At 36.5% G+C, this 17,759-nt stretch overlaps 1 pseudogene; it reads right to left on the bottom strand.

Moving 5' to 3' along the window:
- Nucleotides 1-16,403: 16,403 nt before the first annotated feature.
- On the bottom strand, nt 16,404-16,976 carry LOC143390900 (interferon alpha-2-like; annotated as a pseudogene).
- Nucleotides 16,977-17,759: the final 783 nt, after the last annotated feature.

Below are 17,759 nucleotides of genomic sequence, written 5' to 3' on the forward strand. Positions count from 1 at the left end.
CCTGAGATACCAGGTCATGTAGACAACGTATATTATGCCAGCTTCCACAGGCAATTGTTATGTCTGATTCCATATGGGCCATGGGTGAGATGGGTGGGCACCAAAAAGTCAAAGTGCCGGGATATCTCCATTCTCTTTAACACGTTATGTTCAAGAACACTACCAATGGAAAATTGAGGAAGGAGGGTCACACATAGGAATTTATATGCATCAAGCCACACACACACACAAAAGACACACCTGACTTCTATCCATACTATCTTGACATAAGTTTATTCACATGACCCCAACTAATTTCAAGGGTTGTGGAGTTTAGCTGTTTTATCCAAAAGGAAAATGAATGGATTTGATGAACACATAGCAGTGAACTCTTTCTAGATTGTTTATCAAATGCAGTCAACTATATTTAACATCTACTACTAATACTGGTTTACAATCTCTACTCTTGGTTACAAGCTCAGTAGGCACATAAGCTACTTTCTAAAGCAAGTGATCATTTTGTACAGGCTTTGTCATTGTTTAATGGGGATACGGATATGGAATAGTTTCCTAAATGAAACTATTCATCATGATGATATTATTCACCCCAAAATGTAATGTGCTGTGTTAGTAAGCTCTCTATCACTATAACAAATAATTGAAGTAATCAATTTATAAAGAGAGAAGGTTTATTTTGGCTCACGGTTTTGGAGATTTCAATCCATAATTGATTGGGCTTGTTGCTTTAGGTTTGTGATGAGGCAACATGTCATGTGGGGACATGTGGAGGAACAAAATTGCTTTCCTCATCTCCAGGAAGCAAAAGAGAGAATGAGAAGAAAAAAGATCACTGTCCCCAATTTCCTTCATAGGCAGGCTCCCAATGACCTAAGAATCACCCACAAAGCTTTACCTCTCAAAGGTACAACCACCTCCCAGTAGCACTACCTTGGCAACCAAGCCCTCAACACATTGACCTTTGGAAGAAAATTAACCTACAAAGTATAACATGCACATAATTGAATAAGACATGACTACACACGAACTTTTATAAATTTTCATTCATTCATTCACCCTTTCTTATTTTCATTCATTACATTATATAACTCTTATATGACAAAAAGAGACAAGGAGTTACTGATGGGCAACAGAAACCAAAATTCTTATTACATGTGTATTCATAGGCTTCTTTCTTAACACAGGAATTTTCTCTAAGGAATATACTAAGTTTGTTTTGTTGTTTTTGTTGTTGTTTCTAGGCACTTCTTACGTGCCAAGATGAGGATGATGTATGTGCATTGAAAGGAAAATAGAACTGGAAAGAATGTAAACAAGTAAATGAAGGTTTTACTTTAGAAAGAAGGGAACATTCTGGGTAGTTAGGAAGAATGGATCTGAGAAAGCAAGAGGATACTGTGATGCTGACCTATGCCCTGGGTGGAGCAGAAGGTAGAATACCCACTCCTAGCTTGGGTCTCTTCTATGCTGATGTCAGCTAAGTGCATATTATTAACCTCAAATTCTTTCTTAAATTAAAAATTATATACTCAGTTGACTACTTGACAACTCCACTTGATGATCTAAACAGCAACTAAAAGTTAGTTTGTTCAAACTGATCTCCTTTCTTTTTCTGTTTTTAAAAAACTTTCCCAAGTTTTTTAGTAGCTGTTCTACATTTGCAGGCTCTCATATAGTCATTCTTTACCTTTGATTTACATCTGATCTGAGTGCAATTAATATTTTTATCTCATTAAGCATTCTTATATAGGAACTTCATATCACTCTTTATTTTGAACACAAGTGTGTTAATCAATTGAATTACAATATTAGATTTTTTGGAACTATTCTGAAATTCCTTGGAAAAAGAATACTTAAGATTTGTTAATATTATTATGCCTCTGAATCTTTTCTGGCATTTTATTGGTAGCTATACACTCATAGTTTTCTATCTGAAGTGTTCACTGCTTTGTTCCATCTTATTTCAACCTTCTTTATTTCTGAAATCTGTTTTATACTAGGCTTAAAAATTAAGTTGTAGAATTTTCTAAATTTCACTTGCTGGGTCAATAATCATGTGTAAATGTTTTGGCATGTTCTTTTCTGATATATTTTTCAATTTACCACTTATTCAAGAGACTTCATTGGAGAATATCTTTTAATTCTAAAATAATTTTGTCCAAAATATTAGGAAAACTAATTAAATAAACCAAACTGGACTCAACAGAAAGGCTCAGAGAGTCCTCCATAAAATAATATTGGATTATTTCAATATACTTGTCTCACTGATAGGTCATTCCATCATAAAATCAACAAGGAAACTACAGAGCTAAAACATAGTTTAAGTCATATGAACTAAATAGATGTCTACAGAATACTTTATCCAACAACAGCAAAGTCCACTTTTTTTCAGCTGTTCAGAGAACTTTCTCCAAAATAGGCCATATTTTATGCTATGAAGCAAGCTTTAGAAAATACAGAAAAGTGAAATAGTTTCTTGCATCTTACCAGATAATAATGGAATAAAATTAGAAATCAGCAGCAAAATAAAACACACTAACTATACAAACACATGAAAATTTAACAATATACTTTCAAATAATGACTGGATAATTAAAGAAATCAGAGGAGAATTTAAAAATTCTTAGAATAAAACAAGGATATAAACATAACACATAAAAATCTCTGGGCATAGCCAAAGTGACTCTAAGAGGAAAGTTTATAGCTATGAGTGCCTACATTAAAAAAATCAAAAAGATCTCAAATAAACAACATAATGATGCATCTCAAAGCACTAGAAAAAAACTAAAAAAAGAACAAACCATTCTCAAAACCAGTAGAAGAAATAATAAAAATCAGAGCTAAAATTAATGAATTAGAGAATAAAAGAATGACACAAAGGATCAATGAAAAAGAGTTTGTTCTTTGAAAAGATAAACAAGATTGATAACCCCTTAGCCAAACTAACAAAAACAAGGAAAAGAAGAATTAAATCAACACAAATCAATAAAATTAGAGACAAAAAAGGAGATACTACACCAGGCACCACTGAAATCCAGAGGATCATTGGGAACTATTTTGAGAACCAGATGAGGACATTTAAGGAAAGAAAACTATAGATCAATATCCTTGATGAACATAGATGCAAAAATCCTTAGTAAAACATTAGAAAATCAAATTTTAAAACACATTAAAAAGATTATATAACATAATCAAGTTGGTTTCATTCCAGGGATGCAAGAATGGTTCTACATACACAAATTAATAAACATATGCATCACATAAATAGAATCAAGGACAAAAATCACATGATTATCTCAATAGAGCCAGAAAGAGACTTCAACAAAATTTAACACCTATTTGTGAAAAAAAAAAATAACTAGGGATAAAAGGAATGTATCTCAACAACAGAAAGGGTATATGTGACAAACCCAAAACCAACATCATACTGAGTGGGGAAAAACTTAAAACATTTCCTCAAAATCAGAAGTCGTACAAAGGACGTCCACTTTCACCATTGCTAGTCAACATAGTACTTAAAACTTTAGCTGGACCAATTAGGCCCGAGAAGGATATAAAATGTATACAAACAGGAAGGAAAATAGTCAAAGGGTCTCTGCTTGCAGATGAGATGATCTCATACTTAGGAGATCCTAAGAATTCCACCAGAAGACTTCTAGAGCTGATGATAAACAAATTCACCAAAGGAGCAGGATACAAAACCAACATACAGATATCAATAACCTTTCTACACACCAATAATAAATCTGCTGAGAAAGAATCAGGAAAAATTTCTATTCATAAAAACTTTAAAAATTACCTAGGAAAATATCTAACCAGAGAGGTGAAAGACTTCTACACATATAATTACAGAACATTGGGGGGGAAATAAAGAAGACACAAGAAGATGGAAGCATCTCTCATTTTCACAGATTAGTGAAATAATATTGCTAAAATGGCCACGCAGCCACCAAGAGTGATTTACAGATTCAGAGCAATCCACATCAAAGTACCGATGATATTCTTTTAAGGAACTAGAAAAAAATAATCCAAAAATTCATGTGGAAGAACAAAAGACCCAGAATATCCAAAGCAATTCTGAGCAAAAAGAGTAAAACTGGAGGCATCAAAAAACCCAACTTCAAATTACACTACTGAATCATGGAAACAAAAACAGCTTGGTACTGGTATAAAAATAGACAAGTAGACCAATGGTGCAGCAGAGAAGACACAGAAACAACCTACAAATCTCCACTCATCTGATCCTTGAAAAAGGTGCCAAATACTTCTGTTGGAGAAAAGACATTCTCTTCAACAAATGGTTCTGGGAAAACTGGATATTCATGTGTAAAAGACTGAAACTAGATCCCTATTTTTACCTTTCATAAAAATCAGCTCAAAATGAATCAAACACCTAGAAATTAGACCATAAACTTTGCAATTTCTAGAAGAGAAAACATTCCAACATATAGGCCTAGACAGTGAAGGTCTTCAACAGAACTCCTACAGCTCAGAATATAATATCAAAAGCCAACAATTATGGGAAAAAATACTCCACATCTCTAGCCATCTGGGAAATGCAAATCAAAACTACACTGAAATTCCACCTCACTCCAGTGGAATGGCAATCATCAAGACAACAAATAACAATAAATTCAAGCAAGGATGCTGGGAAAAGAGAATACTTTCACACTGTTGGTGGGAATATAAATTAGTACAATCACTATAAAAATCAGTATGGAAATTCCTCAAAAAATTAAACAATATGATTATATTATACCACTCCTTGTAATCTATTTACAGCAATTAAAGGCAGAATATTTTAGAGTTAAATAGACAGTATTTTAGAGATATATTTCATATTTATAGCAGCACAAATCACAATAGCTGAATTATGGAATCAGCTTAGGTGTGTGTCAACAAATAAATGGGTAAAGCAAATGGAGTTTTATTCAGATACAAAGGAGAATGAAATTATGCCATTTGTAGCAAAATGGATGAAACTGAAGACCATTATGTTAAGTGAAATAAGAGACTCAAAAAAGACTAGTGCAGTATGTTTTCCTTCATACATGGAAGCTAGAGAGAAACACAGAGAAAAGGAATCTCATGAAAATAGAAGGGAGATCATTACAATAGAGGTAGGGTAGAAGTGGGAGGGAGGAGCAGTAAGTAAAAGGAAGTACTGGGGGTACAATTGATCAAATTTTATTATTTGCATGTATGAATATTCCACAAAGAAACCCACTATTCTGTATAATTAGTATGAATTAGTAAAGATTTTTTTTTTAATTCTACAGTAATCACATAAGGTTCTGAGCATTAGTGTTTTAAAAACTTCCCAGGTAACTCTAAAGTGAAGCCAAGGTGGAAATCACTGCTCTAGAGAACATATAGAGGAACAGTGACACAACTAATCTCCATTGTAATCTGCAGACTTCTCTCAGGGACCCGACCCATAGAAGAATGTTTTGTAATCACCCAGGAAAGATGATCAACCAAAATCGTTTCGGCTGTGTAGACCAATGATGGCACATACCCACCAAAGAGTTTTGAAAGAAAGCTTACTGCTCACACTGAAACTATCAAGGGAGGGATAAGGGAGAATTGAAGGGAAAGCACTATGCATGGTTTGAAATGGAAGTAGAATGGCAGGAGGGATCCCCTCAAAAGGTCATTTGGGATGTTCTTACCAGTGTAAATGGACAGAAATTGAGTGCTAACTCGGTTTTCTTGTTGGTCTCAAATGTGATGGTGTAGGGAGGTGAGTGGAGTGTGACCAGAGAGCCTGCCAGTGGTTAAAAAAAAACCTAAATATGAGTATTTCTCCTTATTATGATATCTCCTGTTTGCTTTCAGTTCTGTCTCCACCTGTGGATAGAATGCTGTCCACAGAAATAAGGCTATAGAAAATGAAGGACAGTATGATACCAGCCAACTTCCTTATGTCCTGGCCAATCACAGTTACCTAACATTCTCAGGACAGAGAATAAGCTTCTTACAGATTGAAGACAAAATATACAATATTAATGGATTGGAATTTTTCAAATTGTTAAAAATCTTGATAAAATTGAAATAAATTTTTCTTTGGAAACTGACAAAAACATTTCAAAATTTACATGGCAATACAAAAGTTCTACAGTAGCCAAACCAATTTTGAAGAAAATAACAAAGCTCAAAGAGCAATGCTAACATGTTGAAAAAAAATTATCTCAAAGCAACAGTCTGTTATTGGAACAAATATTGAAAAATACACCACTGGAAAATAATAAAGAGATGACAGTGACCATATATATGACTCCCTATTTTGTGACTGCCATGCAGTGAGCACAGATGTTTTCTTTGGTATTGTGGGTCCATCTTATTCCTGCTTCACAACATGCAGGAAAGTATCTTCTGATTTAAACAGCAAAAATATTTATGGGAATCCAGAATAAGTAAATGATGTCAAGCAAAGTTTGAAAATTCAGCTTAAAAATAGTGATACTAGAAATGATCTGATACCAGTTTTAGGTTGTTATTAACTATGTAATTTATCTAATTAACTCTCTAATCTGATCTCATTAGACCATCCAATGTAATTGTTTTTAGGGACAGTTTTGGAAAAATTTTCACTTTGATTTTAATAACTTAGCTTTGTCTTTTGGTCTGTCTTTGCTGGATAGGGCATTTAATGACTGAGAGCTAGTTAAAAACAAAAGTTTTAACTGTGCTTGCTGAGATGAATGTAACCTGGTCCTGTTTTAAGTAGTCAGATGTACTAAGACACAGGAATACCTACAATTATTTTGTTTCCTTACCATTGGCATGCTGAGCAAACTCATGAGTTAGGTTATTCTGCCTTCTACTGGTTCAAATTGGAATCCCCTGTTTAGATCCATTCAAGGCCAGGAATGTAGCTGGAATCATTATAAATTTTTTTCTTAAAAATAAAGCAAGCCAAAATCAATCAATCAATCAATCAATCAATCAATCACCATGAAAATCTTTACATGTATACATTGTCAAATAATCAGAGGAGAAAAATTTGATCCCATGTGAGATTTCATCTTTGTCAAGCCCATTGTGTCAAAAGCTTTCAAAACTGAAACATTTCCACCCAGTTTTAAGATTTCACAACCAATACTTTGAGTTCATTAGTAGTTTTCCTGTAATTTTCTAAGAAGGGAGCCTTGTTTTCAAGCCTTAAGAACAATATTTTCTAAAGGCAGACAGAATACAACACATTCTGAAAAAAATCAATAATATTCTTACTGCTTTTTATATATTCCTGAGTTGGCATAGGATTTCTGCTGCTGCAGCCCCGTAGCTTTCACCTTGCTCAATACCCTGCCATCAAACACACACAAGTCTATCTGTACATTCAAGCACCCAGGGACAAATGATTCAGCATGGCTTCTGGACCAGCTAACTCAAATTCTCCCTGTACTCACACTCGTTTCACCCAAGGTCATTTGTTGACCACTGAGCAGTCATTGACTACATTCCCTACTCTCCAGCCCTTTCTCTCTACTCAATGCTCTATACTAAACTTCTATCCACTTAGGATGGATGTAGCAATAAACACATGCTATTTAATGGTGCCTCCTAACTGCAAATATCCTGCACATATTTACACATTTCTTTTATAGAGATCACCAAAGAACTAAGTTTAGATAACAGGCAATATTAGAATATGATTGATGTGCTGTGGATGAAAGCTCCCCGGGTTTCTAACTCGAGCTCTGGTGTTTTCTATGCACACATTCTCCCTTCCCAGTGCTCACCTATAGAAGCATGTCCAGCTCTTCACTGGTCCATGTCCCTCAACCTGCTAGCATAAAAGCAGGGACTTACCATTTTTTTATTTATTTTAGACAAAAGCCAGCCAACAGGTGTAGGCATTTGAGTAAGGAAATTGGAGTTGCATATTATAATATCTATATCCTTCCTCCATTAGGAAAACACCCTTTCTGGAAAGCAATCTTTGTATCCAATTTTCAAATCTCAGTTCTGGGAAATGCTTTCAAAATCTCTCTCTTGATTTAAATTCATCCTCAGCTACTAACGATGTTCAATGAAGAATTTCTCCAAGAGGGTCTCATCCCTGACAAGCTGGGACCTTTGTGCTGAAGAAGTTGCAGAGGTAGTACAGAGAAGACAGCTGTGTTGTGGGCTCACTGGGACTGGCCCAATCTCCAGCATCTCAGGAGAACTGAAGTCAGGTTCTCTAGGAGTAACAGATGGAAACACTCGTTTTAGTTGGAGAAACACTGAGATGTGCTTCTTATCCAGACTACAAGTCACATCACAACCCAGATAAAAGTTGGGTTTGAAGAATTGAAGTTCTTTAAATTCTTTCATTTTTTTTTGTAAATATTTTCAGTTAGATTTGACAGATTTGTGCCTACACACATTTTATCAAAGAATATATGTTAGTTTCATATGAAGATGTGAAAAAATGCTCAACATTGTTAGTCATTAGGGAAATGCAAATTAAGAGCACAGTTAAATACCACTTCCTGTTTCTGGACATGGCCAAACTTAAAAAAAATTATCCATAACTGGTATTGGAGAGAGGTGACATTAGCTGGGACTCTTGTCTATTGAAGGTTGGGATGTAAAATGGTACAAGCAGTTGGGGAAACAGTTTGACAGCTTTCTAAAATGCAAAACATATGCTTTCCATAGATTTATAAATTCCACTCCTACATATTTACCTAAGAGAAATAAAAACATACATCCTCACAAAGACTGACACATAAATGGTCAGAGCAGCTTTATTTGCACTTAGAACCCTGAAAAAAATCCTAACTGCCAATCGACAAGTGAAATGGTAAACTGTGGCAGAATAATGGATGTCAGTTCCACAGAGAATTAATAAAAATCATTAAATTATTCTCAAGTGTCAATAATGTGATTTCTCTTTATTATTTGCGGAATAATATTCTACTATAAGGATATACCACAAATTAACTATCCTTCCATTCAGACTACCATATACTCTAACTTAGGGCAGATAACCATAATATAGGAGCCTATCATGGTCTCTACACCATAGTTTAGGCAAACACAAAATGTAAAGAAATTGCTCCTAACCTGGTTTGTCCAAAACGCAGGAGTGAAGGAAAGAAAGACCAAAAAAAAAAAAAAAAAAAAAAATCCTATTAAAATATTACTAAGATCTTCTCCACCCAGTTTGTACAGAAGCAAACTGAAGTCTTGGATAGGTCGTTTGAGGCCTATTCAAACATTCTCCCAAATTGATGTCCCTTCTCCTGCCTGAGTGATGCATGCATGCACACACACACACACAATTCTACACAAAAGTAGTTACAGTAACATCTCCCAATTCTCACAACATCCATTACGTTTCAATGAAAAGGACCCGCTGGCTGTCTTTGACAAGATTAGGATTGTTTAACAGTTCCCCCCCCCCAAACACCTGAACCCTCCATTTGACTACATGTAAGTGTTGTAAATATTATTCACGGTGACAGTGGGTGGACTTTCATAGTTAAACGAAAGTCAACAGACTCTGATATTTGGAATAAACTGGGAAGCAAAATTTACTCTTAACAAAGACGTAAAACACACCAGCAGATATAAGATTTCCGTCTACTTACCTCTGCAGCTCCACACTAAATTTGTCCAGCTCACCCGGAGAGTGGATAAGGGACAGTGATCAGGAGTTTTGAGAAGTGTGCGGAAGGCTGGAGGCAGAAAGCACATCCTAATCCCGTTTTCTCTCCAGAGAGGCCCATTGACCAGAGGCCGCGCCCTGCCTGAGCCGGAGATTATTTGTTCTTGTAACTATATATGCTAAAAGAACAGTCCTATTCTAGTATTGGGCCAATATTTGCGACTTCTTTCTTGGGCGAATCCAAGGAAGGAACAGGATTTGGCGCTCTACAGAAGTGTTCTGGGCCCTGGCAACTTGTGGCCAGCAGGGGGCACGCTTCCCGCGCGAGCCTTCTGCGAGTCCACTCAATCAATGAACTTGATGCAGGGGTTTCCTTTTACTTTCAATTTGCATTACATCATTGTAAGGGGGCATTCCCTCGGGGCTCCCAAATCTTCCTCAGGACACACACAGATACAAACCTGCTTACAACCGTTTTGAAAAAAACCTAGAGCTCTCATTTACTTTCTTCTTGTGGCTTTCCACTCTTCAAAGAGATCTTGAAATCAGAAACCACAACAGAAAAGAGGAACCACAGCAGAACCAGAAACAGCTGCGTGAATAGGCTGGCAGCTACAGGACTAAGTGACTGTGATCAGGAACCAGTGGCTTCAGTGCAGCAGGTACAGGGGTTCATGGGAAGAAGAGTACAGGGACCAGGACCTGTGTCTTGTCCCCGGCTCTCTGGGAGAGGACTCTCTCATGCAGATATTCGCACTCAGCACTGTTTGCTGACTGGACATAAATCCATCACTGCTCTGATAAGAAGGGCTGACTGTTTTCCCATTAATTCTTCCAGAACTGAAATCCCAGCTTTGAGAAGTCATTTTCTAACAAGTGGCAGAACAGTTTCATGGAATCTAATAGGAAAATACGATTCTAAGGTAGATCTGTATATAAATACGAAGATGGCTACCATATATTAAGAACTCACTCACTGGAAGGTACACTGTTAAGTTTTCAAAAACATATGTGTTGGTTTAATACAATAGTCCTGTGAATATTTCCACTCCACCTTACATTTGAGAAACTAAGGCCCACAGAAGCCAGATGAGTTGCCCGGCATCACACATCTGGCAGACTGGGGATTCCATGCAAAATCCTATACTGGAGATTTAAATGATTTCTAAATTTTATTTACTTTTTATACCTTTATTTTATTTATTTACTTTTATGTGGTGCTGAGGATCGAACCCAGGTCCTCACACATGCTAAGCAAGTGCTCTGCCACTGAGCCAGCACGCCACCCCCTAAATTTTATTTTATGAATTTGTGATAACAATTGTTTTAAGTCTTTGTTTACATGATTATGAAGTTATTTCTCCCCAGTCAATCTTATTTTGCTGACTATTGTACATCTTGTGCAATTAATTTGAAATTAATATTGCTGCTCTGTGGTTAATAATTGTTCCTGGCTCTAAGTTCTGAGAAAGTTTTGCTGATCCTGCTTTTTTTCAGTAGTTTTTTTTTTTATGTGTTCCAATCCTTGATGCACTTTATAACCATTTTGGAAGATACAGTGGTCATGATTTTCATGAGACTAAAGTTATTTAGCTTAGATCAATGATAAAGTGAAAGGATGTAAGCAATAATATTTAAAAAATAGAAATGGATTTTGGGCCTCTCCCAGTTTAATCAAAGGAATTAAACATTTTAAATGATCACTAATAAAAAGTATAGCAGAGTGGAAACAACTACTCATGCTAATAAAATGAATAATCTAAAAAAAATCTTTGTATTTTCAGTAGTAATTATATTTACGGTAAAGATATATCAGATGTTAATAGGAAATGAAAAAATATGTCAACAAAAAACTCCAGGAATTCCCTGACATTCTAAAAGAAAGCAATTTAGATCATTACCTCATACTGTGGAATGAAAAAAACTTGATGGAATACAGAATTGAATGAAAAAAAGATTTAAAGAGAGAGAATAGAATATATTTCAAGGCAAAATAGGAATGTGATTAGGAAAAGGCCTGGTTCTCTGACCTAGATGGCCCATGATTTAAATAAAAAAGTAACTGTCCAGCTCTTTGTATACATGTGAAGTTAAAAATAAGCATCACCAGCAAGACAAAGTGTCATAGGCCTGCTATCCCAGTGACTATGGAGGCTGCGACAGGAGGATCACAAGTTCAAAGCCAGTCTCGGGAACTTAGTGAGACCCTATGCAGCTTAGTGACTTAGTGAGAGCCTGTTTCAAAAACAAAACACAAAAAAAGAAGGAAAGAAAAAAGTGGGTGCTGGGGATGTGGCTCACTGGTAAAAGTACCTACAGGTTGAATTCTTGATACCAAAAAAAAAAAAAAAATGGAGAGAGAAATTATAGCAAGAGTTACACATTATAAAATTACAAATGTAATTACAAATAGAACATAAATTACCAACACAAAAACTGGGAATATTTTCCCTAAGATAAAAACACCAAATAAAGGGGCTCATTCCCTTCTGGGGTCAGTTCTTTTAGTTCCGAGAAAACAAACAAACAAATAAATAATAAGCACAGTGGCAGGAATGGGACTTGAGAGTAAACATCTAGAGACTTGATGTGCCACCATCTTCATCCGTCTTTATCCATGGTGGCCAGGAGGTGGCGCTGAGGCCCGGGAAATCTTGAAACAAGCCCAGAGTGTCCCGGATCTTGCTTTGCGTTTCCTTTTCGCTTTAGTTACTGCGACGTCATTGTAACAGGGAAATCCCTCATTTCCAAAAATATTCATAAGAGGGTGGGGGAGGGGAGTAACACAAATACAGGAGTTTCTGACAAGCCTAAAACTTTCACTCAATTTTTGCTTTCAATTAGCGGGTTGATACTTTTGAGGGGGATATCATTGTCCAAAAGTAGTCTCCGGAAAATGAAGAGAAATCCCCACGCAGTGCAAGAACTTCTGCATAAGTCAGAAACCTGTCCGCCACCCCCACCCTCATCTTGGCTCGTTTACTTCCCTGAAAGAGTTTCCCTTAGTCTGCAAGCCCTGGCCGCTGCTTTCTGTTTCCTTTGGGCACAGCTACGATGACATCACATGCAACGGAAATTAAGGAGAGCTCTCCAGCAGATGTCTCTGCAAAACCTAGACGGTTTAGGGGGACTTCTGCCCTCTACTTTTGCTGCACTGCTCTTCAGGGAAACCTTTAAGCTGAAACCACAACACATCAGAAAGCAGCCCTGTGTGAATGGGCAGGCAGGTGAAGGGAGAGAATGGCAAGGGTGACCTGGGATTCTACCTGAGAGAAGAAGGAAACTGTGGTGTCCTGGAATGCTGAGGGGGAGGGAGAGGGTGTGCCTGGGGCCAGAATCACGAGGAGGAAACACTCTGTGTCTTCTGCTCTTCCCTGAAGACGTTCATTCCCACTGTCAAGTATTAATGCAAGCCACCATTACCTGAGTGCATGTAAATGACACTTCTTCAACATGAGGAGGAACAATTTTTCATCCTTTCTCAAACTCATGACAGACTTTTGAATTTTGGGTTGACTCCTTTGGAGGTCAGGGAATGAAGGGGGAGGGGCACAGTCCCAAAAATGTTAGATGGAGACAAATAACGTTCTTCTAGGCAGTGAAGAGAATAAGAAAAATACTACCATATTTCAAAAATGTAGTCTGTGAAAGATACCAAGCCAAATGTTTTTAAAGGCAAGTGTTTGCTTACTATTTATAAAAAGTATTTTGAACTTATTTTATTTCTAAGAAATCGGTGCTCTCTGTGGCTCAAAGAGTTTCACTGGGTTGTTCAACATCACACATCCAAACAGAATGGACTTTTCAACATAAAATTCTTCATCCCAATTTATGACTGATTTTGTAAGTTTTATATTTTATATTTCACTTACAGTTGTTAAATTCCTTTTATTCTGGAAACATGCACAATTCTCTATTCTGTTCCAGATGCACATGATTTTTGTTATATTTTCAATCTTTTTTTTTTTTATTATTGAGTACTGGATTCACTAATCCAGTTTCCTACTTTCATTTTAGAAAGGAAGTATGTCAGTCTTTATATCTATGGTAAGTATGTTATTTTTTGTTGTAATTGTTGGGATTTTTTTGGGAGAGGGTATGCCTGGGGCCAGAATCACTACAAAACACTAAGTGTCTTCTGCACTTCCATGAACTTTTTTTGGGGGGGTATCCACACAAGTTTGTGATATTTATAAAACCCAGAAAATTATCAGGAGTAATACAAAATAATTCTTAACACATGTAACTACACCCCAAAATGAAATGTGTTAAAAAGCTGTTGATGTAAACCAGTGTGACACGTGGTAAGTTGAATAGCTTAATAAGAAGTCAGTATTTCCAGGAATCCTTATGTGAGCACTAATAATGAGAAATTTTGAGGAAGGACTGAATTAGATATCTATTTCTCCCTAACAAATTAATAAGAACCAAGTGCTTGCTGGTGTTCAAAATAGTATTCATTAAAACAACATTAAATTATTATTTTAAGTAGCTATGTTCTTACTTAAACATATTAAGCATATTAATATGATTTTCAATATATTAATTGCATAAAATTTTTCTGGAGAAAAACCTTACAAAGAGGAGAACACTATGTAGAAAAAATAACCACCCATAATCTTTCCAGATCTCATGATTTTTCTTTTTCCACTTCAGAGTCACTGTCTCCTCCTTTTATCTACACCCCTCCTGTCCCTGGGGTGATGAAATTTCAGTTGAGCTTCTTGGTTCATTCTTCCACTCACAGAGGAGACTTGTGGCAGTGAGACCCAGCAAATTATGCTAAATAAAATTAGCCTGGTGTTATTGTTTGTTTATGAACTGTTTTTGGAGTCTTTCAAGATTTATGCATTCTTTTTTATTTAATATCTTTCTGAACAAGGATTATCTTGCTGCTTCTGAACTGCTGTCTTTTTTTTTCTTGAAGTTAGAAGCAAAATAGCCAAGAAAAAAATGAAGGCAAAAGGGCAAGAACCATTATTCTCAATAATTTTTGATGCATTATTTTTCTTTCTCCAGTCATTATTTCTAGGAAGCTGTTGTTGCATTTGAAAACAATGGAGTAAAAGGAAAAGATGTAAGTCTGAATGAGTTGAAGGTTAAACTGACTGATAGCTCAGGTGACATAACACATGGGAGACCATCTCTCCTCTTATTCAGCTCCCACATACTTCAGGGTCATTTCCAACCCAATAATTCTAGGATCCACTTCTGATGCTCACCAGTTCCATCAATTTTCCCATTTCAGTGATGGTTTCAATCCACAGATGAGCAGACTGACATTTAACATGATACCAATCAAATGAGAATAAGTGATCATTGTAATAAAATATATCATGATTTTAAATTAATACAATATAAGATATTGACAATATCTTAAATCCACAATATCTAACTGAACAAAATGTTTCAAAAAGTGAAAACCATGCCCAGAACAAAATAATATTTTTCAGATCACACCCAACTTTTATCCATGCCTCAGAAGATAATCTCTCATTAGTGTTTTCTCTATGTTCTCACTAACTTTTTTTCTTTTATTCATCTTTTACCCTCTCCAGTATGGTTTCTGTTGGTTACTTCTACCCAACCTGCTCTCATTGGAACCACACTGCCTAATAGTGAGAAATTCAATCCACATCTTCAGTAAATCCATGGATACCTCTTCTAGGCAAATTAATTTTCTTAGACACTTTATCTCTACCATTCTCTCTTGTTATCCTTCTAATATCAGTGTCTTCAATCTCTATCACCTTCTTGGATCTTCTCTCCCTTCCCTTTACTAAAATTCAAAAAGTTCTCGGTTTGTGTTTTTCTTGCTCTACACTCTCTCCCCACAAGACCGTCTTCTCTGCTAGATTTACAGTCGCCCATCATGACAGGTAGAGTTGCCATCAGACATTGTGTTTCTTGATAGACATCAAAGTGCAAATGCCCAATGAATGTAAAAGCTTGCATTTTAGAAAAGATATTTCTGCATTCACCTTTATGGGATAACATGCTGCATGTACCTTCCACTGAGAGAATTTCACTGGTTTCCTCATACTTCTCATTATAGCATTTAACATAATGGACATTAAGTATGATCATCTTGTTTAGATTTCTTTCCCTGTAAAAATCGGATAGAGGGTTGGAGTTGTAGCTCAGTGGTAGCGTGCTGGCCTAGCATACATGAAGCTGGATTTTATCCTCAGCACAACATAAAAATAAAATAAACATATTGTGTCCATCTACAACTAAAACAAAACAAAACAAAAATCAGATAGATGAGAGTAGGAACTGTATGTCATGTTCACCTCAATACCCTCAGAACAACTTGCAACTGATTTACACGATGTAAATTTTTAAGGATAGCCTAAATGTAACATTAGTGGGTAAATCAATTATACTATTGATTTTTTGATCAAGTCACAAAATGAAATGTGATGAATTCTTCCAAGAATAAGTGCAAACTTTTCATAATAAAAATTTAATAAAAGAAGCAAAATAAAAAGTTGACTAAATATGAAGTATATATTTTATTTTATCAGACACAATTTAAAGGCGCACCTGAGATTATATAAACAAATATCATTAAGATTTAATAAATAGTACAAAATTAAATATTTCAATAAATACATAAATAGATACATCATAAGGGTCCTGGGTAAGGAATGTGATATTTTATAATAGTCCTGAAAATATCTAAAAAATTATTGAGTTCATGTTATGATAACAGCAGGAAAGAGAGTCTTTGAAATGGCAGAACTTGTGGGAGTGTGGTAAGGTGTGTTCATCAGTGAGAAGCATTTTCCTGCTGGACCAGGTCTCATTCCATGCTCCTTAGTCTTCCATACAAGTTGGCTGATGAAGAGAAGGATTTCATGATTTCTGCTCTGACCACCTCCCAGGCACAAGGCAGGTATTTCTTCTCCTTCAGGTAGACAGTGATCCTGAGGAAGTATTTCCTCACAGCCCTCAGGGGAGCCTCTCCCACCCCCACCTGCTGGGTCCCACAGGCTTTCAGGTCATCCAGATGCTGATGGAGGCCACTGAGGAAGGTGTCCAGGAGGGTCTTGTCCCAAGCAGCAAAGGCCTCCTGGGTGCTGAGGAGGTTGAAGACCTGCTGGGTCATCTCATGGAGGACAGCAACAGCTTGAGCCTTCTGCACCTACTCACCCTCCAACTGCTCCTGGGGGAAGGCAAAGTCCTTTCTGTAGTTCAGGCAGGAGAAAGTGGGAATTCTCCTCATTTTTTCCAGGAGCGTCCAGGTCCCCTCCTCATTCCTGTCAGAAGTTTCAAGACCCAGGTTGTGTATCTGAAGCAGGTCACAGCCCAGAGAGCAGGTGGTCTTACAGCTGAGCACCACCAGGGCCAGCAGGAAAGCCAAGGGCAAGGCCATTGGGGATCTTGCAGATGCTGCTGGGCTGCTTGAGATGGGTGGTCTTGAATCTTTTCCTCTAGGTTCTCTGAAGCCCTTGAGTTGCTCCTATGTCTTATGTAGAAACCATTATATTTTCAAGTTTCTGAATGTCATCCCTGGAACTTTACTTCTGTTTTTGCTTTCCTTTATGCATTCACTACATGTGCTTAGAGCAGTGTTTCCCAACCAACCATTTTTTCAATATAGATTCTCTGTCCCCTGCCCTGATACCCCCTTTTAGAATTATTTTCTCTATTTTCTCAACTGAAACTCCTAGTACTTTTTTTTTTTTTTTTTTTTGGTACTGGGCCACATACCCTTCCCTTTTATTTTTATTTTGAGACAGGGTCTCAATAAGTTGCTTAGGGACTTGCTTAGTTGCTGAAGCTGGCCTCCTTCTAGTTCAGCCTCTGGAGTCACTGGGATAGCAGGTGTGTGCCATCTTTCCTGGCGTCAATGCGGTGGAAGGGGTGTATTAGGAAAGAATAGAGTTACTTTAGATTAAGTAGAGGGGAGTAAATGGAGGGTAGGAAATATGAGGATAAGAAGGATAGTTGAATGAAACAGACATTATTACCTTATGTACATATATGACTGCATGACCAATGTGATTCTATAACATGTACAATGAGAAAATTAGAAATTTTACCCCATTTATGTATGATATATCAAAGTGCATAAATGCATTCTACTACCATGTATAACTAAAACAAAAAAAAATTAAGCTAAAAGTTAATCAGAAAAGCTTTTGGTATTGAATTT

This window comes from Callospermophilus lateralis, chromosome 2 (genome assembly GCF_048772815.1).
Source record: "Callospermophilus lateralis isolate mCalLat2 chromosome 2, mCalLat2.hap1, whole genome shotgun sequence".
Taxonomy (NCBI): domain Eukaryota; kingdom Metazoa; phylum Chordata; class Mammalia; order Rodentia; family Sciuridae; genus Callospermophilus; species Callospermophilus lateralis.